At 38.5% G+C, this 26,095-nt stretch overlaps 1 protein-coding gene and 1 long non-coding RNA gene across 7 annotated transcripts in view; one reads left to right on the top strand and one right to left on the bottom strand.

Moving 5' to 3' along the window:
* The window catches only part of CRIM1 (cysteine rich transmembrane BMP regulator 1), a 188,842-nt gene that overhangs the window by 19,432 nt on the left and 143,315 nt on the right, over window positions 1-26,095 (top strand). The window contains exon 2 of one of the 6 annotated variants that reach the window (XM_077344020.1): window positions 12,301-12,377. The exons of the other annotated variants lie outside the window; for them this stretch is intronic. The gene's annotated coding sequence lies outside the window, so the exon portion shown is untranslated. The remainder of the gene's footprint in view (window positions 1-12,300; window positions 12,378-26,095) is intronic. 6 annotated transcript variants of the gene reach the window in all.
* The window catches only part of LOC143840470 (uncharacterized), a 40,789-nt gene that overhangs the window by 4,890 nt on the left and 9,804 nt on the right, over window positions 1-26,095 (bottom strand). Inside the window, exons 2-3 of the long non-coding RNA XR_013232204.1 lie at window positions 14,776-14,847; window positions 12,259-12,339 (exon numbers count right to left, since the gene is read on the bottom strand). This is a non-coding gene — a long non-coding RNA (uncharacterized LOC143840470). The remainder of the gene's footprint in view (window positions 1-12,258; window positions 12,340-14,775; window positions 14,848-26,095) is intronic.

The following is a 26,095-nucleotide window of genomic DNA, read 5'->3' as shown; positions in this document are numbered from 1 at the left end:
ACATTGTCCTTTCCCTTTTTTTGATAGGTTACCACCCTGGGTAATGTATATTTAGATATATTTTAAATTTTATAAAATGTCAACTTGTACTTCTTTATCAGTTGTAACATGCCCTTGAGCCTATAAAAACTTTACAACAATGTTGTTAGGTGCAAAGTCGTGTCCAACCCATCGTGACCCCATGGACAATGATCCTCCAGGCCTTCCTGTCCTCTACCATTCCCCGGAGTCCATTTAAATTTGCACCTACTGCTTCAGTGACTCCATCCAGCCACCTCATTCTCTGTCATCCCCTTCTTCTTTTGCCCTTAATCACTCCCAGCATTAGGCTCTTCTCCAGGGAGTCCTTCCTTCTCGAGGTGGCCAAAGTATTTGAGTTTCATCTTCAGGATCTGGCCTTTTAAGGAGCAACCAGGGCTGATCTCCTCTAGGACTGACCGGTTTGTTCGCCTTGCAGTCCAAGGGACTCGCAAGAGTCTTCTCCAGCACCAGAGTTCAAAAGCCTCAATTCTTTGACGCTCAGCCTTCCTAATGGACCAACTTTCACAGCCATATGTTGCAACTGGGAAGACCATAGCCTTGACTAGATGCACTTTTGTTGGCAGGGTGATGTCTCTGCTTTTTAGGATGCTGTTTAGCTTTGCCATAGCTTTCCTCCCCAGGAGCAAGTGTCTTTTAATTTCTTTGCTGCAGTCACCATCTGCAGTGATCTTGGAGCCCAGGAATATAAAATCTGTCACTATCTCCATTCCTTCCCCATCTATTTGCCAGGAATTGAGAAGGCCGGATGCCATGATCTTTGTTTTCTTGATGTTGAGTTTCAAGCCAATCAGTGATTCTATGCTCGGTTCTCACTGATGCTTCTTGACCTGCATATAGGTTTCTCAAGAGACAAATAAGATGCTCTGGTATTCCCATCTCTTTAGGAACTTGCCACAATTTGTTGTGCTCCACACAATCAAAGGCTTTAGCATAGTCAGTGAAGCAGTAGTAGATGGTTTTCTGGAACTCCTTAGCTTTCTCCATGATCCAGCGTATGTTGGGAATTTGATCTCTAGTTCCTCTGCCTCTTTGAAATCCAGCCTGTGCTTCTGGAAGTTCTCGGTCCACATATTGCTGGAGCCTAGTTTGTAGGACTTTGAGCATAACTTTGCTAGCATGAGAAATGAGTGCAATGGTGCGGTAGTTTGAACGTTCTTTGGCACTGCCTTTACAACCATAAAACATTGCAAATATATTTTAAAAGATGAGAAATGTATTCTTCTGTGCTAATTTTACCAGGCCAAAATGTAAGAGATGGAAATATTTTGCAACAACCCATTCAAATTACAGAAATCAAAAGCCATTAAGTATCTCAACTATACAGTAACACACACTATTCTAAGATTAAGAATACCTTGCTTTGATTATTTCCATTAAATTCACAGTTTCATGAGAATTTTATGGTTGAGGCTAAAGTCTTTTGTTATCATTTTAGCAAACTTTACTTCTGAGGCAGGAGAGCTGTTTTTAAGAAGTATGAAGAGATAGCATGTGTTCACTAGGTGCTATCTTGTTTGTTCTTGCCTTCTCATGTTTATAGCTAGATTGTATTTATGTTCAAATGCTACTGTGTTTGTTGCTGGTTATTGCCTGAATTTTATATTATAATTATTTTCATGCTTGGTGCAATATGACCTAATTGATGCTATCCATAAAAAACCCTCTGCTTGTTTTCCAGGAGAGCCAGTTTGGTGTAGTGGTTAGGAGTGCGCACTTCTAATCTGGCATGCCAGGTTCGATTCTGCACATCCCCACATGCAACCAGCTGGGTGATCTTGGGCTCGCCACGGCAATGATAAAACTGTTCTGACCGGGCAGTGATATCAGTGCTCTCTCAGCCTCACCCACCCCACAGGGTGTCTGTTGTGGGGAGAGGAATGGGAAGGCGACTGTAAGCCGCTTCGAGCCTCCTTCGGGTAGGGAAAAGCGGCATATAAGAACCGACTCTTCTTCTTCTTCCTTCTGAATTAATTACATATCTTAATGGCAGACTATTTGTCTAATGAAGCCTTTCTCAACTTTTTTTTACCACTGAAAAACCCATGAAATATTCTTCAGGCTTTGAGAAACCCCAGAATTGGTGCAATCGTGCAGAATATGGTTGGGAAGCAACCCTCCAGGCCCTTCATTTTCCATTTTGGGAGTGGTGGATTGACATGACCATATATAGTCCTATCACCTGATAAATGTTCAACAAATTTTAAAATATATAAAAAATTAACTCTTACCCATTCAGGAAACCCTTCCATGACTGTTAAGAAACCCCAGGGCTTCAGGAAACCCTAGTTGAGAAAGACTTGTATAATGTCAGAATTGACTCAGTAAGAAGCCCTTTTGACTGATTAACCACAAGAAGTCCTGCTGTCAAATAAATTAATCTAAGTTTGTAGGAATCAAATGTAAAGTGCAGAAGATTTTAGTGGAAAGAGGAGTGGTATCTCAGTTGTTATGTGTTTGCTCTGCATGCAGCAAGTCCAGGGTTCAGTCCTCTGTACCTTGTTAAAAGCACATAATGTAAAAAACATCTTTAAGCCCTGGAGAGCTGATGTCAGTTATAGTAGGCAGTATTGACATTGATGGATTAATAATCTGTGTATAAACAAACTCCATGTTTTCATGTGAAAGTTCTCGTAACATTTTAATGTTGTTCAAGTTGGCACTAAACTGTCCTCATTTAAAAATGGACCTTGGGTTTAATTTTAGAGTTTGTGACCAGGTATTCCAAGCTTCAGTATTTTGACCATCGAAAATTTGGTGTTCACCTCTCTCTGCTTTTCATGCCTGGCAAATAGTTTCTGCTTTTCATGCCTGGCAAATTGTTTACGTTAAATAGGTGCTTGCCTTTGGTTTGAGATGGCATGGTGAAAATACAAGGAGCTGTTATCATAAAGTATTTCCAACTTGACATGGCAGCATTTTAGTCAACAGCTATACAGCAGGCCTTTAATATAATTTAAAGGAATATTTTGGACTGTTCCTGCTTGACACTGAGCTTTAAGTGGAATGAAGATCACTGGGAAGGTTTTCTCCATGATCTAGAACCCTAAACATTTTAAAATTTGTATTACTGATTTACTTTTGTTTGTATCCTCTAAGTAGCACCTGGAGATCTCATGCTATTACATTTAATCTCCAGATGACCAAAATCAGTTTCCCTGGAATATGGATTTTATGGCATTATATTTTACTGAGGATCTTCACCTCTCCAAACTCCACCTTCCATAGCTTCCACCCCCCAAATCATCAGATATATCCCAACCCACAGATGGCAACCATGTTTATACCTCACCTCTCTCTCCAGTTGTAAATTACTTACATTGCTCTGTTCTCCATCGTACCCTCACAGCAACATTGTGAGCTAGGTTGAGTGGAGTGTGTGTGACTGTCCCAAGTTCACCCAGTTAACTTCTGTGGTAGATTGAACAGTTGCATCTGGGTCTTCTAGATCATGGTCTGACAGTCAAACTACATTAAGCTAATGTACTGTGTATTCTATACTTTGTACATATATGTAACATTGATCAAGTTCAACAGAAGAAAACTATTGGCATTCATTTGGTAAGCAAGTTAGTTTAGGGAACAGTTAGCAAATTCCAGTATTGATTGGGATAGTTGTATTGTGGTTTTGGTTCAGGACTGGAAATAGATGTATTTAAATAAATAGCCTTTTTAGATATCATTACGTTTGGCTAGTAGTTGCAATTTACTTTAAAAGTTGCTTGCATTAAATTAGAGAGGATTAAGGAATTACAGGATTACTTTAGCTTGAGATACTTTTATATCTCTTCAGATTTTCATTTCCTTCCATTAATAATACAGTTAATGAAGCTAGTATGTTGGTGGTCAGGTATTTTGTTTTAAGACAGTTGTTTATTAGGGTTGCAAGTCTCTTAATGCTGTTTTTAGTTGGATTTAAAAAGTGTAAATTGTTAATTGTACACTCTACATAATGTAGTAGCTACTCAATATGCTGATCATTTTAGACATGTAGCCATAAAACCAATGTTTGTTCCAGTATAAACTTTTGTGAATCTGAGCTGACTTATTAAGATGCATATACTGTTCAGCCAATATGTTTCATGCAATATAAAAAGAAGCTTGTTTGAAACAAGAGTTAATCTAAACAGTATCAATTTATTTCTAATGATGACTACTGGGTTAGCATAAAATCTAGCATGGGATGAATTGTTGGGGTAGGCAATGTCTGGTGTACAAAGAAGAAAGAAGTAAAAAAATCCCATGTCTTGATAAAATCTGAGGAGTGGGTGGTGAGAAATAGTCAGACTTTAGCAATTTCATATTGGGTTCTCTCCTTAAATTTATTTTGTAAAATAAGTCACCTTTTAAGTGTACTACTGAATGTCTGAAAGATTTAACTGTTTACCCACTGATTTCTGAATATTATGATTTCAATGTAATGCTTAGCATTAGATTAATTTTATTAACACCAGACTTCACTTTGTGAATACTTAAATGCATCTTGTAAAGTAAATGTAAACTAAAAATTGATCATATGTAACGGAACATCTGACAGATTTTTTTATTCTCCCTGCCCCAGTAGGAAACAGACACTTAAAAATTATCTTTCCACCTTCATATTTTGCTAAGGGGTAAGTGGGTGGAGAGTGGGCAGGGCCAGTCCGGGTGAGGGGGCAATTGGCCCCTCACCAGGACAGGCCAGAAAGGCTTCTAGGCTCTCACCAGGACTGGCCAGAAAGTGACGGGGAAGTGGCAGGACACCATGAGTAAAGAAGGAGGCCTCTTTGAGGCCCCGGGTGTGCTTCTAGGCCCGAGGGGAAGGCCGCGCCATTGCTCGGATGGGGGCAATGCCACCTCTATCTGTCTCCTGGGTGGCCACGGCTAGGGGGGGGCCTTTCAAAGCCCATTCTCACGAATGAGCTTTGAATCTAGTGTTGAGATAATGCTGCAGAGCCACACATAGTTAGGGTACTGTTGATGGGGTAGAACTTTATGAGGAAATGGCACAGTGAAGGTCTTATCTCCAGTATATATGTCAGAGTGTGTTCTGAGACCCTTAATGCTTTTGCACCATAACCTGTAATCTGAACTTCAGAGTGATAAAATTTGATACACTGTTTTTAGAGATATAAAAACCTGGAGGGGGGGGGGAGGAACTGTTTCATCCCCTTTTTTTCAAAAATCTTTTTTCAGTTTTTCCCATGGAAATTTGGGGAGTGCTGAAAAACATCCCTCTCTCTCAAAGCACTTGAGACATATACACACAGATTGTGTAACAAGTAGCATATTGCCCTCCTTTGTTGTTGGAAAAAAGATCAGAAGGAACTGCTAAGGGGTAAGTAGGCGGAGAGTGGGCGTGGCTAGTCTGGGTGAAGGGCCAATTAGCCCCTCACCAGGACAGACAGCAGTTCTAGCCAATTGAGTAGAAACTGCACCAAAACCTCTGAGGAAAACTCAAAGTTCATGGGGAGCTGAAGTTTCTCTAATGAATAGCTGTAAAAGAAAGAAGAGAGCATCCAACTCATAGTAACATACGTTAACTATGATAGCATAGGATATATATCAGTTTACAGTTTTTCTTGTAGAAAATTGAGTCTAACTTTTAAATTTGGTAAATATGCAATTTTATATGCTGAATAAATTATAAATGGTTCCTTTTATGTTAAAGCAAGAAAATCAGTTTAGGTTTGATAGAATGGTAAGTATTGTATACATAAGTATTGGATCTAATGCAATTTGCCCCAATTTTTCACTTTTTACAAAGCGCTTGACTTAAAAATTTCCATTTTTTTACATCTTTAGACTATTTCCTGTCAGATATTGGATTTTAATAAATTACCGTTAATTGGATTTTAATAAAGAACAGCTACTTTTATCATTCAAGTACAACATTGAATTTGCAATGTGAGAATTTCATATTTGTAGTTTATACCAACAGCACTTTAAATTCCTCATGAATATCATCCTTTGCACAGCAGTGTTGTTCCAATTAGTCTTTTTGTCTGCACTGCTGTTTTTTGTCATTTGTAGCTGTTCAAGTTTTGTTTATGTTGTGGGTTGTAGAGAACAAATATTTGCAGCACTGAATAGTTCCCAGTCTGGAAAGGGAAAGCATTATTTTCTTTTAAGAATGTAAGATATTGAGCAATAAAGCATTTAATTCTATGAGTGAAATAAGAACAGATGACTGCCTTAAACCACTATTATCTGAGCTTCAGACTTGTAAAAATAAGGCTATAACTTTAGTGCCAGTATTGCATATAAATCATCACTGGTTTGAAATGATCAGCTACTTTTCAATAGGAGTTGGTAAATAGTATCAGGGGTCTTTTAACATTTTTGAGTCTGTGGGCACTTCTGGAATTCTGACACAACGTGGTGGGCACAATCACAGAATGGCTACCATAGGAAACAAAGCCCGATACAGAAGAAAAGAGTAATTAAAAACATACAATGAAAGTGGAGAGAGAATAAAATAAAAAGTGGTGGCAGCTGCCACTGAAACAGTATAATTGAATCTGCATAACTGATCAGAACTTCAGTGGCTAGTCAGAAGCCCCTGGGTAAGAGCCCTACCTGTTTTTTAAAACACTTGGCAGGTACCAAGAAAAGTGTTGACCAGGCGCCATGGCACCATATTGGAGGCTCTTGCATTAAATCTTTCTGTGTCAACCCAGAAAATATATGCATTCCAAGTTGTTACAAGCAGTATTGCATCCAGTTGTGGTGGCAAATTTATATTCATTTTATTGCTCATAGTTAAAATTAAGACTTAGTTTAAGGATCTGGAGCACTATTTTGTTTTGTATTTTAAAGTATAGATTTTAAGTATGATCTATTTTTGTATAACAAAATTTGTAAAACACACAACATGAAAAATTCTCACTATGAACTCACACAATTTGAAAAAGCAAAGAGAATATTCACCTAGGGTTTAAGAGTTCTAACTATTACATACTATCTTTGACCTTTGGCTAAAGGATATAGTTGCAAAGGAAATGCTTAACATTCTAGCATCTGGGTTTGAGTCTTCATATTACTTGGCAGTTATTTTTTCTTTGTTTTCTCTATTCCACAGTAGTTAATACAGATTTCTTTTTTTTTTTGTGGTGCCCTGCAAAGAATGTTCCCCACCTTAGATGGTGAAGAAATTTTCCAGACATTTGAAATTTTGGCTTGATTGTTTATCCTGTGGCTTTCTGTTTCAGTTTAATTAATAGCATAGCAGTTACATAAAAAATATCAAACCACCTTGGCTATACATTTTTATGAATAATGGAGTAGCTGTTTATGCGTAGTGCATTAAATTAAATTCCTCTTAAGCATGTGGCTTATGGTGAATGGGATTTTGCAACCACTGCTTGACTATATGCACTGACTTCAGAAATGTCCATTAAAAATGAAGGCATGTAATAAAACTTACAGGTGATAGAGAGAAAGCTATACAGGTTTAAGTGAGGGTTTCTGGTTTAACTGGTCTTTAGCTTGCTTAGGCTTGGCATATGTAATGAAAGAAATAAAAACACCATCAGACCGCATTAAATTGTTTGTCCCCATTTTCATATGTGTTTATATGTGGATTGTATTAGGATTGCAAATTACATGTCCAGTGAGAAGCAATGTGTCTGATAATGATTGGAGAGGTTATATTTTACTGACTTCAGAGAGTTGGTTGTAAATAAAATGACACACATCAGAAGAAGACTTGATTCTTATATGCTGCTTTTCTCTACCCGAAGGAGTCTCAAAGTGGCTTACAGTCGCCTTCCCTTTCCTCTCCCCACAGCAGACACCCTGTGAGGTGTGTGAGGCTGAGAGAGCCCTGATATTGCTGCTCAGTCAGAACAGCTTTATCAGTGCCATTGCAAGGCCAAGGTCACCCAGCTGGCTGCATATGGGGGAGTACAGAATCGAATCCGGCATGCCAGATTAGAAGTCTGCACTCCTAGCCATTACACCAAACTAATGAACAAAATTGTTTGTTGTTCTTAGACAATGCTCTGTGTACTGATTTGATAATTTAATTTCTTACTTGGGAGTGGACTTGATTCATCTTCCCTAAATAAGAGAAAGGAAAAGGAAAAAATAAGACAAAGGGAAACTATATTTCTTTTTGAGTGACTGATGTAGACTTCTAGAATGTAGGCTTCTAGAATGCTGCACACCAGTAGTCTTCAGAATGGGGCTTCCTAGTGAGTTTTCTGGCACTTGCTTGCTGCCTTGATTGTTGGCCTGTGGATTCAAAAGAATTGGGGGGACACCTTCATCTTACCGGCTGATCTCAGTCAAAAAGCACTGATCTCAGTCAAGGCAAGGCTGATTTCAATCAAGTGTCCCCTACTTGCCAGAGAAACAGATTTAATGTGCATGCGTTTCACACCCTTTCTGTGTGTCTGTGTCAAAGGTAAAGGTATCCCCTGTGCAAGCACGGGGTCATGTCTGACCCTTGGGGTTATGCCTTCTAGTGTTTTCTTGCCAGACTCAATGCAGGGTGGTTTGCCATTCCCTTACCCAGTCATTACCGTTTACCCGCCAGCAAGCAGCTGGGTGCTCATGTGTCTGTGTAGGGAACCATAAACCAACAACAGAGCTGATTGTGCCCCAAATTACAATCATTGTATAATTTACCAAGATTGGGGACCAGACTGGATGCTATGGATTTATCACAGAAGTCCTAGTATGGGATTTGATTTCTTATAATCATTGTCCCTTTAAAACAAGAGAACGTCTGCGTACTTAATTCATAATACTTTATATATTGTTTCTGAAGTTCCCCAACTCTCAGTAACAGATTTTCAGAGGCACAGGACTATAATGAAAAGGTGAGAGAACTAGATCCAGTAATGAAGGATTGGATTCAACCCTTTAAATCCAATTAAAAAAACACTTTTATTACAGTAGTAATAGCTTAATTCCAGCAGTTCCAAACACAACCAAATTAACATAGCTATTCCACCTTAGATTACCATAGCTTTGTTTAGGGTTATGGTATTGCTCTAGATCAAATAAAGTTTGAACTCTCCCTAGAAGCTAAAATTACTATACTTTGGTCATGAGAAGACATTGGAAAAGGTAGGAATGCTAGGGAAAGCAGCAAGTGAAGAAGAGGCAACATTAAATGGATTGATTCAATAAAGGAAGTCACGGCCATCAATTTGCAAAACCTAAGAAAGGCTATTAGGACATTTTGAAAATCATTTATTTATAGGGTTGTCACAAAATGTAAGTAACTTAACATACACACATTGAGGAATATAATAAAAATTAAAATTTAGTTTAACTTTGTGTTATACATAACGCATTTCATATTTTTAAATAAGGATTTCTAAAATTTGACAAAAACGTTCCCATTTTCTCTCAAATTTTCTCTTGCAAATTATATGCACACATACAAATGTTTATTCCATAGTTTAATAATTTATCTGAACTTATGGTTCTGCCTTGTCCAAAAGGCTCTACTCAGGGTTAAAAGTAAAACATACACATTTTATAGGAAATAATTACAATTCAGTCAAAACAGTGCCATCACAATCTTGACACATACACAGAGTTGACTTCAAGAATGAGAATGATAGCGCAGAAACAAAAATACTACTATAATATGTAATTCTTCCAACCCATCAATAGAAGAGTGCTATGTTTGGGATCAGTTTGTATTTTATAAAAAGAGCTATCTGGATGGTTTATTCTGTAAGGTCATAGTTCATAAATTATTTTTAAAGAAATCCTAGATATAAAACTTGAATCTGTGTTACTGTGATGCTAATGTATGCTTATCTGAAATTTTCTTGTGTTTAAATATTGTATAAAAAGTTGGGAACAAATATGGCCTGCAACATGCTTTTACCTTGTGCTTTTGCCTTTACCATATTGTTGCCTAATAAATATACAAAATTGGTCCCAAGCATTGCTGGCCCCCCATCATTTCTATTTATTTAAGTATATAAAAAGGCGTTAAAAGTTAATGATTTACATTCAGCATCTCAGATGGTATCTTTGTTCTGGAAAGGATGAGTTCTTGGACCCTTTCCCTATAAATTGGTTGTATCCCAAACTACCCTTTAACTATTTTTTCAAGGAAAATGTACAGTATTCTGATAAAAATAGTTTATTTAAATAATATTGAGATTTTGCAATAAAAAGTGGCAAAAATATTCTATAGATGTTAGTGGGGAATGAATAATACTTGTTAATATCTCCTCTATGTTTGTCTTTAACATTACTTTTCTTACCAATCGTCAAATTTTTCCTTATCAGCAGTTACTGGGCATCACTAATGAATAGGAATACTTTATGTGGCTATTTCATCTAGAAGGTGGTTCTTGTAGTTGATGAGACCATGAGGGGTATATGTTGAAATCAGCAAATCTAATTAAATTTACATTTAAATTATTTAGCATTTTAAAGGAAGATAAATATGCCATGTAAAAACTAGACTATGTAAAAGGACTACCATTTGTTGGTACTTCATATCCCACATTTACCCCATCTACCATGATTGATTTGTAGCACAACAGCCCTATCAATCATAAACAGATTATATTAACATATATGTGGAAAGTCCCCTTTTCGAGAGTTGGACGCTGCATGTATAACTCATATTGCTTGACTGAGAATTGTATAAGCAGTACCCATCAAATGTTAGCTTCCATTTACTTTTCACAATGTTTGTTGCTGTGAATAGTCTGGCAGGCTGTTGTGCTTCAGATCAGTCATGTTAAGATGTGCTAAGAGGACAAATCCCATGGTCCATGTTTGTATATGATCTACTTACATTATTTTTCTAATATTAATAAATTTTGCGTTTTTGGAGGGATGGAATATAGTTAACTGACAAGAAATCTTGATAATCTGCTTTTATCATGTTATCAGTAGGTGAGTGTAGAAAGTTAACATCTGCAGAAAAAAAACATATAGCAATACTATCTGAATATCTCTTGTCTTAAAACCCTACAGAGTTGCTGTAAGTGAACTGCAACTTGTTGGCACTTTCCCTCACCATATTGCATAAATATATGTCTGAATTAGGGCCCAGTATTGTCAGTTGTCTTAAAAGTGCCAATAGACTCTAAATTTGTTCCAATAAATAGAGAATAACTGATGCACCTGAATGCTATAGTCTGAAAGTATTCATTTTACAAAGTTATCTGGTTTGTTTAACCATAGGTATTTGCTTCAAAGTCATTTAAATTATTAAAATTCCTTGGTTTTTGTAACAACTAATAAAACATGCGCCTTGTGGTTAATATTATCAGCAATGTCCATACCATCATAAAATGGCCTTCTGCGAGAATAGAGAAGGTTGGCTCTTCTGATATTCCTCCACTAGAATTGCATAGTTTTTAAACTAGCAATTCAGGACTTGTGGCTAGAGAAGTATCAATGTGGATGGTATCTAGAATTTCTGAAATTCTTCTGTATGGTATATACTGAATATTTTACAATGCTCTAGAATAAGACTTTACCCCACTACTGGTAATGGGGGAGGAGTTATAGAGACTTCATAGTGTGCCTTGTTAAAGTAACAAAGGCATTTTTGCTTCAGAACATGATAGGATCAACTTGAATTCCAGACCTAGGCTGAAGTGAGATATTGAATTTGATCTTCATGGATAGAGGGTATGAGATTTTCTCTCTTTAGACTATGCTGTAAAGATTTTTAAAGCAATTTCATACTAGAATGTTTTCATATATATTCAATAAAGCTAGATGTTATGCTTTTAAAAACATACCATATTGTGATGTCCTGAACATGCACAATACTTACAGTACTATTTTTAAGAAGAGGCACATTTGAAAATGTAGGACATATTAAGTCTTGGCATAGCTGTATAAATTAACAGCTCTAGATGTTTCCAAAACTGTATTTTCACCATACAGCAAAAAGCAGAGGTCTGTAATTTAGCTGGCAAACAGCATATTCAGATGGGAAAGGCCAAAGTCCCCTTTTGCCACTGTTGTCCTATGAATTTTCTTTGTACAGCTCTTGGATAATGACTGTGCTTTCCAGTGCCCTACAGATTAACTTCTGTATTTAGTTAAGGCAGCAATTATATGGAAGCTGGAAAGGAAACAAAGTATAAATACTACAGTAAATAGTATTTTCCCTCCTTTCCAAACTCTTGGCATATCTTTAGTAATCTTAACTCTCCCAAGTGAATTTTAAGTAATATTTTTCTGTCACCTTTTGTGGTATATACTTATCCTGAAAAAAAAACTTTAAGGGCAAGGTGGTACCTTGTGATCTTCTTGATTGACAATTCTTTTGCTTCCTGGTAGGTGGTGCCATTACGCTTAGTATAAGGCCTCAGTTGTAGGCTGAAGGAAGAAGAAGACTACTGTTAAAAGAACTGCTGGTAAGTCTGTCTACCTTTTGTACAGATAACATAAGAAAGAGATGACTCAGTGCATGTCTGCTTGAAGGCTCCTGACCAAGGGTTTAGGAATGCTATGTATATTCACCATTATAAATCTAAAATGGTTTGACTTCTGTAAACATACTTCTAGATGGTGTACTGAAACATTCTGTAGCAGAGCAATTTGTGCTTCCTAGGTAGGTAATATGAGAGTTGCTGGAAATACAAGGTTTTACAGAAAGCACCATATTACTTTTACAGAAAGCACCGTATCACTTGGGCATGAAATTGGGGTCACCGAGGGTGGACAGGTACTTGTGAGGTCCTACATTGTGCATGGGGTTCTACTAGATGACTCTGGAGGTACCTTCCAACTCTGTGATTCTTTGATTCTTCTGTTAATAATTTATCTTCCATTTTATTAAAGCTGTTCTCAAAGGAATTTAAATAGTAAAATTTGTGGATAGTGGATAATTCTGTGTAAAGAAGTGTGTACTTGGTGGAAAGATACCTACAACTGACAGAAGATGAATAAAGTCTCATCCAGTCTAATGAGTATGGGGTTTTTGTGCTATCGACCTAGATAGAGTGGTGTGTATTTCTGGTTTGACTTGTGATATGACTTAACCATGGATGCCTTAGGCTGATCCTGCATTGAACAATAGTTGGACTAGATGACCTGTGTGGCACCTTCCAACTCTATTGTTCTATGGATTCTATGATAACAGTCCCAAGATGCAGCACTATGGGGTGCTGGCTAAATGACCCATTTTACCCCCCTTTTGACCTTTCTCAAGTGCTGGTTTTTTTTTTTTTACTATCTTCCATATAATAAAGGACTTTCCCCCTATTTCCAAATACAGTTTGTTCAATTAATTTCACCCCTGCAAGGTTGAAATTCTACATGTCCAAAGAGATTCCTCTCAAATCAAACATCAGGTGTGAATTATTTTCAAAATAATCTCCCACATTTGCAGAAGTATGCTGCAAGTATGTGGTCGCAATTACTATCGCATCAGAAAACTTCATTTAGCATTTTGTTGCATGTTCTTTGTACTTGATTAGTGCAATTTACAGTTTGTGCTTTCATTTTGTCTTTGCTCCAAAAGTGGGCAGGATCCAGTGCTTCAGGTTTTGTTTTGTTTTTTTGACCGTATGAGCATGTGATGTAGGGGGATTCTTGTCCCTTGTACTACATAATGTAATCACATTGTGCAGTAGGCATAGTGTCATCATATTTTATGCTGTTTATTGAAATGAACTCTGTCTTCCCATAAGATGCAACATTAGTTGCTATATTTCATTCGCTATTTGCAGAAGATAATTGAGAAGCTCTACATTTGGTGATGTTAGGGAGGTCTGTTTTTTCCACCCTATGTTATTCAGGTAATCAGATCAAAGGCTCTTTTTGAAGGGGGTGGGGGTTGTGGTATAAATCAAAAACATCATCCCTTTATTCATGCCTCCCCCATTTTGAACCTTAAGTAATTAAATAGAAAGTTGCACTATGGAGAGCTTAAGAATGATCGATAATCCAGTTTACATTCTATGTTCATAAGGTGCATTATGTAAGTTGTCTTAAACATTATTACCAGCAGGATGCTTTACAGATAAATACAAAATACAAACGTATACATGTAAAATTGTGGTGTGGTGAATTAAAGCAGATTGTATAGTCTTGAAGGAAAATCTCAGTTGTTCCCAATGGCCGAAAATTGGAATACTAGAGTTCTCTGGTATTCTAATCATGCTGAAGGCCTTATTAGTTCTTCGTACATTTAGCAAAACCTTATGGCAAAAATAAGCGAGTAAACAATGATAATAGCAATGTGTCTAGCAGGTTGCAACTGCAAAGAGACTCCCTTGGGTGAGACTAAAAAGGTAGACTAATTCAAGAAGAAAGCAAGTCATGATGAATGGACAAATTATTAGGGTTGTTGACTTTGTCAGAAAACCCAAATTAATCTCTAAATAATACTTATGTTTGTTTCTGTAATGTACTCTTGTTTTAAAAGAATATAATCAATTGTTGTAATAGCAATTGTTATAAGAGGTCCCTTACCCATAATTACTAGGTCATTTTAATTATATACATCTATATTGTATCATTCTGCAACTATCCTTAAACTATTGGAAAATATTTCTGGAAATACTATTCAGCATCCCATTGCTATTCATTCTCTGAGTTAAGAATATCTTCTCTTGGACATTAGTTTACAATTTAGAACTTTCACACTTTGATTTGATTCTTAACTTGGTTCCCAGTAGCAGGGATTATAAACATTTCTTCATGCCAATGTATAGTTAAATGTTTCCAAAATATTAGTCACTTTTAAACTCAGTTTCAAAGGAATTCATCTCTGAATTTGCTTTTCTGTTGTCTGTACTTTCTACTTACATATTAGAGCATTTATTAAATTCTTGTTCCTTGGCTTTTATTTCCACAGTGCCCATCATCCTTATTATTCATCTAGGTTTTCAGAAAAAATAGATAAGAATTTGGTATTTTATTCTTTAAGAAGATGTATTTCAGTTAGGAAAGACCAACTTACATTAATTGTATTGTTCATTAACTACTTCAACCCTTAAATCTTAGCAAATTTGCTCTTCAGTATAGAATTAACATTTCCAGGAATTCTGAAACCAGGGGTTGGGAGAAGAAATCTGTTCTACATAATATATTTCTGGTAAGGCCTTGGAGGAGAAGCTGTTCTCATGGCTTTAGTGCCACTTAGCATTTAACACTCACTCAGGGTGGCTGTCCCGCCCCTGTGATCCTCCTCCTCCAACCAGCTTACATGTCTGTCCAGCAGCCAGCCAGTCGCCTTCCATCCCCCAGCCCTGACCATCCCCTCCTCCTTCCACTTCCCTCTGAGGCTGGGGGCTGCAGATCCCTGCTGCATGAGAGCTGCCCCTGCTGGTGAGTTCCCTTCACAGGGGCCTCCAGCCTTTCCAGGTCCTGGGGGGAGCGAGAGGCCATCCACAGAGTTCTCCCACCCCACTCATCTAGCACCCATTATATTCCTGAATGCAACAAGCTTGGCCCCTAGTATATATATATAATAATCATCAACTCTAAACTGATGTTAGTACTTTAACATAAAAAGACCATTTATACCAATCTACATATAAAATTGTCCTGTTTTGCATATCTACACAATTTAAAAACATATGTGCTGTAATTTTCTGCAGGCCAAGCAGTTAATACATTCAATGCTAGAGAGCTGCAAACTGCTGCAACCTATGCTACTTGTCTCATGTATCTTAATATTTGCCATCTGAGAGGCACGAAAAAAGTTTAAAACAGAAAACTATACTTACAAAATAGAATGTGTGACTTTGAATGGTCTCATATTGTTATAGTAGAATTAGCAGCATATTTGAATATCAAATTAAACTTATGTAACACTGGACTGTGACGTGTTACAATACATATTATAGGACAGTCATTGTGGACAATTATAGTCCTGTTGAAACAACTAGATCCTTGAAAATATTGTTTCATTTTATGTAATTTGTAGGGTTAGGTGCTTCGGCGTGTAAAGTGGCCGTTCACTCCCAAAGCAGCCAGTGCCGTGCTGCAGGGCGGATGGGAGGTGCCGGTGCGCCTCCCCTCACTCCCGTGGCACTGCTTTGAGCGCGGACAGCTGGTTCAGATGCTGAAGTGCCCAACCCTAGTAATTTGCTATGCTAGTAATGCTTGAATTGTGCAAGTTAGTTTTTGTATTAGTGCTTGATCACTTTTATAATTTTGATTTCATTAGATAGATTTAAAGAAGATACCAGCAAAGTTGAAGGATGTTTGTCTATCATAATGAAGGTACCTGCAGAAGATAGCCTACAAAACATCTTGAGGGTGTGGGGAAGGAACAGTCTTTTGGGCTTTTCTACCTAACTGATGAAGTGAGCCTCAACTGAGCCTGTGGGGATAGTTCTCCACAGGATCAACTGCATTACAGGCTATGCTGGTCAGTCCAGTTTAAACAGGGCTTCCTAGCAGAGCAACAGCTGAGCCTGCATGGAGAGTTCTTCCTACAATATCAGCTGATATGCAGGCTCTTTTGGAAAACTTAATATCCTGTGGTTTGCATGACTAATCCAGGTTCTGTTGCTTGCTACTGCTCAACAGTAGCTTCCCAATGCAAGCCAGTGTGGGAGTTGCAAAGTAGGATTTGGAAGCCACAAGTTTTAACCATTATTACGCCATGGAAACTTACTGGGTTACCTTGGGATAGTCACATTCAACCTAACCTTATCTTAAAAGGTTTTTGTGATGATAACATAAAGAACAGCAGAATTATCTAAGCTGCTTTCAGGTCTCCATTGTGGAAAAAATGGGGAAAATATATCTGAAGCTGAGCAGAAGCAGATAAGTATGTGGAAAGGAGAGAAGGAAGCAGGGCAAATTGAGTATATGGGAATTGCTAGAAAGAGAAAATATGGGGAGGCAATTATTGGAGAATTCCTTATGGGTTCCCTACCTGTAACACCATTGTGACACCATGGCTGCATAAAGAGCTGGCATTTCAGTTGCTGGAGCTTTTATTTTAGGTAGCTAGCCAACAGTGACCACAATGGGGTAGTTACTGACCTGGAGCCAGACATCCTGGAATGTGAAGTCAAATGGGCCTTAGGAAGTCTGAGCAACAATAAAGCTAGTGGTAGTGACAGCATTCCAGTTGAACTATTCAAAATCTTAAAGGACGATGCAGTAAAAGTGCTACACTCAATATGCCAGCAAATTTGGAAAACTCAACAATGGCCACAGGATTGGAAAAGGTCAGTTTACATTCCAATCCCAAAGAAGGGCAATGCCAAAGAATGTTCAAACTACCGCACCATCGCACTAATTTCTCATGCTAGCAAAGTTATGCTCAAAATCCTACAAGCTAGGCTCCAGCAATATGTGGACCGAGAACTTCCAGAAGTACAGGCAGGATTTCGAAGAGGCAGAGGAACTAGAGATCAAATTGCCAACATACGCTGGATCATGGAGAAAGCTAGGGAGTACCAGAAGAACGTCTACTTCTGCTTCATTGACTATGCTAAAGCCTTTGATTGTGTGGAGCACAACAAATTGTGGCAAGTTCTTAAAGAGATGGGAATACCAGAGCATCTTATTTGTCTCTTGAGAAATTTATATGCAGGTCAAGAAGCAACAGTGAGAACTGAGCATGGAATCACTGACTGGTTCAAAATTGAGAAAGGAGTTCGGCAAGGCTGTATACTGTCGCCTTGCCTATTTAACTTGTATGCAGAGCACATCATGAGAAATGCGGGATTAGAGGAGTCACAAATTGGGATCAAGATTGCAGGGAGAAATATCAACAACCTCAGATATGCAGATGATACCACTCTAATGGCAGAAAGTGAAGAGGAACTAAAGAGCCTGTTGATGCGGGTGAAGGAGGAGAGTGCCAAAGTTGGCTTGAAACTCAACATCAAGAAAACAAAGATCATGGCATCCGGCCCTCTCAATTCCTGGCAAATAGAAGGGGAAGAAATGGAGATAGTGACAGATTTTATTTTCCTGGGCTCCAAGATCACTGCAGATGGGGACTGCAGCAAAGAAATTAAAAGACGCTTGCTCCTGGGGAGGAAAGCTATGGCAAATCTAGACAGCATCCTAAAAAGCAGAGACATCACCCTGCCAACAAAAGTGCGTTTAGTCAAGGCTATGGTCTTCCCAGTTGCAATGTATGGCTGCGAAAGTTGGACCATAAGGAAGGCCGAGCGTCAAAGAATTGAGGCTTTTGAACTCTGGTGCTGGAGAAGACTCTTGCGAGTCCCTTGGACTGCAAGGCGAACAAACCAGTCAGTCCTAGAGGAGATCAGCCCTGACTGCTCTTTAGAAGGCCAGATCCTGAAGATGAAACTCAAATATTTTGGCCACCTCATGAGAAGGAAGGACTCCCTGGAGAAGAGCCTAATGCTGGGAGAGATCGAGGGCAAAAGAAGAAGGGGACGACAGAGAATGAGGTGGATGGATGGAGTTACTGAAGCAGTAGGTGCAAACTTAAATGGACTCCGGGGAATGGTAGAGGACAGGAAGGCCTGGAGGATCATTGTCCATGGGGTTGCGATGGGTCGGACACGACTTCGCACATAACAACAACAACAATAACAAGCCAACAGTAATATCACAGACAAGTATGTTAAAGCCTGTCTACTTTCATGTGGATTGGCTTTCATGGTTTGACATGTATGCCAAATGCTATATGGGTTCTTCAACAAAGTATGGCAGAACAATGTCATTATATTTATCTCTACATGATAAAGTTTGGCAAAGCCCCCTTTTGCCTCCATTGTACACTTGTAGCATAAATAACTTGCTAGAAATGCATCTTTGTTAGTTTTCGCCACATGATTCACTGATTTCGGCAAATGGAGTTCAGTGATCTTTGGCTGAGTGGCAGTTCCACTGATTCCATGTGATGTTGTCTTGCCGCTGAATATGTTCTCTAATTGGTCAATTTAGTCCCAGGCCAAGATGGAAGGGATTATATCCAAAATATTAGTTGGAATTGCAGTGTTTCGGAGAGCAGTTTCACTCACTTAAAGATGGATGTCTGAAATACTCTTAAGTTGGTCCAATATCTTAATTAGTTCTTTTGGAGATTTTACTATAAATGGCAAGAGCTTGGAAGACTGTTTCCATGAGAGCCAGTTTGGTGTAGTGGTTAGGAGTGCAGACTTCTAATGTGGCATGCCGGGTTTGATTCTGCACTCCCCCACATGCAGCCAGCTGGGTGACCTTGGGCTCGCCACGGCATTGATAAAACTGTTTTGACCGATCAGTGATATCAGGGCTCTCTCAGCTTCACCCACCTCACAGGGTGTCTATTGTGGGGAGAGGGAAGGGAAGGCAACTTTAAGCCACTTTGAGCCTCCTTCGGGTAGAGAAAAGCTTCATATAAGAACCAACTCTCCTTCTTCTCCTTCTTCTCCTTCACCTCCTGTTCCTCCTTCACCTCCTCCTCCTCCTTCTCTTCTCCCCCCTTCTTTTTCTTCTTCGAGGTCACAGCATGTACCATCTTCTGTGTTACAATGAGTATTGTAAAAAAGCTATTACTTCTATTTATTGCCCTTTGTAGAATAAGATTCATGAAATTATGGTAATTTACCATTTTGGTAAATAAAAGCACATATACATTTAACAAGAGCCTCTCGTGGTGCAGAGTGGTAAGCAGCCGAAATGCTGTCTGAAAGCTCTGTCCATAAGCCTGGGAGTTCGATTCCAGCAGCCGGCTCAAGGTTGACTCAGCCTTCCATCCTTCCGAGGTCGGTAAAATGAGTACCCAGCTTGCTGCTGGAGGATAAAACGGTAATGACTGGGGAAGGCACTGGCAAGGCCACCCTGTATTGAGGCTGCCATGAAAACGCTGGAGAGTGTCACCCCAAGGATCAGACATGACTTGGTGCTTGCACAGGGGATACCTTTACCTTTATACGTTTAACAGTTAATGAATTCACAAAAGTAAAAGATGTTTTTGTCAGCAATGCAAAGTTATCTATTTAACAACTTTGGATCAAAGTCACATAAAACATAATTCATTTTAATGAATCTAATTCTGGCATATTAAAATGATTTTTTTCATGCTCTGGCTCATTGAGAAGGCAAATGAAACTAAGAATATCGTATAATATATACTTCATATGTGATAGGTAAAGCACCATATACAAGAAACATTTTAAAAATATGATTTAAGAATTATGCATTATATAATCAAAAACGTAATGCATTATACAATGCACGTTATTCTGTGGTGGCTATAAACTAATCTTTGTCTTTTAACTAATCAAGACCTATAACTTCCTATTTTTGCTGTGGACTGATAATAGGAGCTAATGTGGTCTAGTAGTGGTTAGAGTAAACAAGGACTGGGAAGACATGAACAAACCTGGAAATTATGTCGTGCCACTCTAGGATTCATTAAAAACTCCAAGTGTTATCATGCTGCTGTAAGATTCCGTAGAAATTCATATGGTTTTACCATGGTTCTGTTGAATGCTAGAGCAGCATGACATCACTTCTGGGTTCACTCCACAAATTACCATTCCATTGATGAGATGGCTACTTTTGTAGTGTGCTTGGGGGCTGCCTGTGGGAAGTCTCCGATTATAGCAGGAGACCTGGTGACCCTGTGCCCATCACTTTCAGTATTCTCTTAGTCATATGAAACTTGTATCATTATTTAAAGATATGCCTAAACAAATACTACCATCTCAAGTTTTTCTTGAATTGGAATTAGTTTATAACTTGAATGCCGGACTGACATTCTGTTTAATCTCGGTGATTTGTATGGATCTTCCCTACATTTTCATATGTTAGCTTATTTCTTGATATAGTATACAGATTTCTAAATATGGACCAGTTTCTTTCAGATGTTGTAGAAGATAGAAGAGTCTAAAGTAGGCAAGATTGTTTGAGAATTTTATATAGCATACATAGTAATTATGTAATGGTGTTGGTATCTTTCTGAACTGCCTGTCTGCTAGACTGGTTTCAGCTCATTCCCTTGGTCATTTGCTTCATGGATCTGCAGCCCATGCTTTACATCTACATGAATCCCCTGGGGAGTGATCATCCAAGGATATAGGGTGGATTGTCATTAATGTGCAGATAATATTCAACTCTTTCTATCAAGACCCAGGGAGATAGTAGATGAGCTTAATCAGTGTCTGGATGCTGGAAGGGTCTGCTTGGAGATGGGGTGAACAGATTGTAGTTAAGTCCATATAACCATTGCTGTGGGTTGGAAGATAATCTGATCAATAACAAGAACTTGGACTGCGCAAGTTTCTAACCTCCTTAAGCAGCAGTTTCAAAGTCAGGTACATTGGCAAGAACTACATTGGCAAGATGTAGTGTATTTTTCCCATTGTAGTCTAGTTCACTTGCTACAACCTCTAAAAAAACAGATCTTGTCATGGTCCCACAGGCTTCATATTATCCAGATTGGACCACTATACCATACAGTAAATGGAGTTGACTTTGAAGTTGATTGAGATGCTTCCATGGTTCTGAATGAAGAAGTCAGGACTATCAGGGCTGGCCATAGCAATAACATTACTCCTGTTCTTTGCTAGTGTAGTTCCAGGTCCAGTTCAAAGTGCTGGTACTAACCCTTAAGACTCTAATACCTCTTGGGTACATGGTACCTGATGCATCATTTCCAGGGAAGATATTGTCAGAGTACTCTCAATGAAAACTTTCTGATGGGATTCTAGGCAGCAGCTCCCCCCCCCCCAAAAAAAAACATCGTTTTTTTGTTCATCCTTGCACTTTGCATTGATTCTAGTATGGAAGCCTTTTGGAATCATCTGAAGATTTCTTGCAGAATGCCTTTTCACATTGTAAGTTAGTCAGTCATCTATTAATTATTGTATGGATTTCAGTTTGGTGTGGTAGTTAGGAGTGCAGACTTCTAATTTGGCATGCCGGGTTCAATTCCGCACTCCCCCACATGCAACCAGCTGGGTGACCTTGGGCTCGCCACGGCACTGATAAAACTGTTCTGACCAAGTAGTGATATCAGAGCTCTCTCAGCCTCACCCACCTAACAGCGTGTCTGTTGTGGGGAGAGGAAAGGGAAGGCGACTGTAAACCGCTTTGAGGCTCCTTTGAGTAGATAAAACCACCCTTGTAGCTTAGGGTGGTTTACAAGCTCACAGTTCACTGTGATAGATTTATCTTCCATAAATCTATCTAATCCCCTTTGAAAGCACCTGTGATCATCACTACATCCTCTAGCAGCAAATTCCAAATTTTAATCACTTTGTGTAAAATAGTATTTCTTTTTGTCAGCACCTACTGCCCATCAGTTTAATTGGATGTCTAGCAGATATGAATATCAGATACCTTAATACTGAAAACAGTGAACATTTCCCTAGCATACTATAACTGTTACAGCATTATTGTGAACAAACGTGTTTTCATTTTAACAAACACATACTTTAATGTCTGTACAGTATACACAGGAGTCACCATTATTGTTTAGATAAAAATGAGTAAAAGTATATCTAAGAAGCTTTTCACTTATTTCAAAAAGAATATTTGCAGGATTTTTTCCCCTGTGGTCTCTAAAAATGTCTCGCTCCTCAGTAAAGCATTCTGAGGGAGAGAACAGAACAAAATCTATTTTTCTGTAGTCCTTCACATCTCTAGTGAAGCAGAACCAATATGAATCAGATGAATGGTTTTTTGAAATCCACATGCCATTTATAAAATAGCTGGATGGGAATATATTAGCTATTGGTCTCATTTATCACTTCACCATTTCTTCAAATTTAGGATGTGATAGTAGTCCTGTTTTCCATTTAGTAATATCTAAGGTGTCAGTGGTTAGCTGGCTGATGAGATTGAAATAATTTTTTTTTTAAACCTACGCCCTCAAGTATTTTACTTTCCTCATTGTGAACTCAGTGAGAGTGGTTACGTTGCTGTCTGTTGTATATCCACTGTTTCACTCCTGCATCTTCTGTGTATGTTTTTCAATACTCTAGCACTTGAATTTAAGACAAACTGCAAGAAGCATTTGTATATCTAGTACTTGATTGTATAATCAGAAATGATCACTTTGTTCTTTGACATTTGACTGGGCTGGATTCTGCCTTTTCTTTGAGTTCTAATATTAGCTTACTTTGGTTAATGGGTTGGATCCAGTGTAGTATTTCCTTGAGGACAAGGTCAGGAACCCTTTGTTGTTGTTAGTTGAAGTCGTGTCCGACCCATTGCAACCCCATGGACAATTATTCTCCAGGCCTTCCTATCCTCTACCATTCCCCGGAGTCCATTTAGATTTGCACCTACTGCTTCAGTGACTCCATCCAGCCACCTCATTCTCCGTCTTCCCCTTCTTCTTTTGCCATCAATCGCTCCCAGCATTGCTGTAAGATTTCAGGATGCTGCAGAAAATGGAAAGTCCTTCTGTCCATGAAAACATTTGTTTTACTAAGCATTTCAATATGCTAAATTTAAGATTAAACAAGACTACAGCAGAGAGTTTTTTTCAATGCTGTAAGAACACAGCATTATAAGAAAGCTCAGTTTCCAAGAATTTCAAGATGGCCATCAGACAGAATTATTTTTGTTTTGTTTTGTTTAATATTGGCCCAGTAGACCTTTATACTCTTCCTTTCTTATAACTAGTTTTTATTTTAGTCTAGCATGCATGTTTCGATGCACACTTCTGGTAATCAGCGTAAGATAAAACATATTCACACTAGAATACATTGTTATCAGAACCTTTAACTCCTGTACTAGATTCTTGGGTGGTTAGTGGGTTGTAGTCTGCCATGGTTTTTAAAATGTTTTAGGAGTCTGTTTGTATATGGATGATTGTCTGGAATGGTTTTAGTGGGGTTTTAATGGGGCTTATAACACAGACAAATTGTAATCCATCAAAAGCCAGTCATGATAGTGGCGGGCTGTAAGTCCAATAAATAAATAAATAAATAAAATAACAATTTTTGTAATTTCAGCTGGGTGCATAAAACAGCTGCCTGTCCTTGGAATTTATTATTTTCTTGGAATTTATTATATTGATGTAGCATCTGGGCTTGGATCGCTTTGTTCTGATCATGATTTAACATGCTGGTGTTTAGATTTACAGTAATGGCATTTATATAGAGCTTTGGGATATTCAGATTGCTTCTCTTTATCTCAGTAATCTGCTGAACCACTTTTCAAACAATACAGATTTCCTTGAAGGAAGTAGTTTGCAAATCTTGCTTTCCTTATTCTTGCCTCAGTAACTCCTTGCACTCCTTGTAAAAGTTTTACTAAGGGTTGGGCAAACATTCTTTAATGCTATTCCATGAGGCTTTGGAGAATGTAGCAACAAGGGATAAGCTGGCTAAACTGTTCCACTGGCTTGGTGTACTCCACATTTTTTCAACCAGGGTTTTCTGAAACCCTGGCCTTTCTTGATAGCCCTGGAAGGCTTTCCTGAATAGGTGGGAATTAATTATTTTATTTTTGTATATGTTAAATATTTATCAGGCAATATGACCATACATGGTCATGTCAACCAATTCACTCCTCCCAAAATGGCCAGTGATGGGCCTGGATGGGATGGGAAGGGGAGGGGCCCTGGGTGGGCATGCACACAGCTATGCTTCCCAACCATATTCTGCATGATCACAACCATATTCTGCATGATATGTTGTTTCTCAAAGCCTGTAGAATGTTTCAGGGGTTTCTCAATGGTAAAAAAGTTGAAAGTCTGGTACATTCCCATATTCTATTGCACAAAGTTCAGGAGGGATCATTAACCCTCGCCTGTGACTGGGGGAAGAGTTGCTGGAGGGTGGTGGGAATAATCTGTTTGCATTGACCTTACTTTTAGTTTTGATCGAACAAGTTTTAATAATCTCAAATTGTAGATGCAAGACCAAAACTACAGAATGGCTTGCTTAAGGACCTATGGCTGAGTTTGAACCAGACAGTGGAGATTTCTTTCTATGTGAATAAGCGAAGTACTTGAATTTAATGGGAGTTTCCATATGACATTGTGCTCTTTGTGAGCATAACTTGTGGGTCTCCTGGGGCTTTCATCTGAATCAAAGGAAAACCTCCTTTGAACTTGCTGACAAGAAAAACTGCAGCATGGCTCTGAGTAGAGTGGCCATATAGATACTCTATAGCTAGTACAGAGTGCGGTCAGAGCAACATTCCACTTCCAAAATTGCATATTCTTCTCTCCCCTCAGTCTTTTAATACCTCTTTTCCGTGTGCCAGCTGGGAAGAAAGATAGGAAGTTTTGTAGGGCATTATTCTGTTCGTACATACACCTGGGTATTGAGATATAGAAGCAGTGAGTACTATGAGCATTGGGTATATGGGCACTGATTACTGCTTCCATAATTGTGGTGCATTTTTTAAAAAGCAATTGCAAGCTTGCTACCTACTTGGACTTTTTAACTTGTTGAGTCAGCTCTTAGGCTGTTATCTTGAAGATTTCTTAATAATTCTGTCCATGTATCATGACTACTTAGGGTTGACTTTTTACAAGTGCTTTAGTTGTTGCCCAACTATGGAGCTCTTCTCCTCGGTGATTTGCCATTAGCTGAACAATTTTTTATAAAATATTTTCACTTGAGTGTGGTTGGTAATGGAATGGGGGCTAACAGTTGGCTCAGTGTTGGCTAGCCAACATGTGATGACCCACTAGTGTTTTAAAAGCAAGAACTGAATTGAGATGATTGGCTATATCTTGCCTCGGCATAGCATCCCTGAACTTCCTTGGTAGACTCCTATCCAAGTGCTAACCAAGGCTGACCCTGCATAGATTCTGAAATCTGATGAGATTGGGATAGCCTGGCCCATCCAGGTGAGGGAACTGACACTTGATAGCCCCTTCCATCACCAACTAGAAAATTATTACACAACCAGTTAGAACACAGCAGTCAGGCACTCAGTAATACAATGCTAATTTAAGCATTGTGTAATGTTTAAGGGGCTTGACATTGCCTTGCCCGAGTATATCATTCTAAATCTTAGTCTGTTCCTCATTGCTATTTTTAAGCAGGAGTGAATGAAACAATAACCATTTAACACAAAAATGGAATTTGTTTACATCCAACTTCTTGAAAGCCTATGAAATGGCTTTGTAAATCTCTGGTACAGGCTTCTTTACCATAGTGCTGCTTCGAATAAAATATGCTGTGTAGATATAGTCAAACTGTTTTCTTTATTGTTGGTGATGAGATCAGTG

Source organism: Paroedura picta, chromosome 1, assembly GCF_049243985.1.
Source record: "Paroedura picta isolate Pp20150507F chromosome 1, Ppicta_v3.0, whole genome shotgun sequence".
Lineage (NCBI taxonomy): Eukaryota > Metazoa > Chordata > Lepidosauria > Squamata > Gekkonidae > Paroedura > Paroedura picta.
Note: the sequence above shows the minus strand (reverse complement) of the source record. Positions and strands in the feature narration are given on the sequence as shown.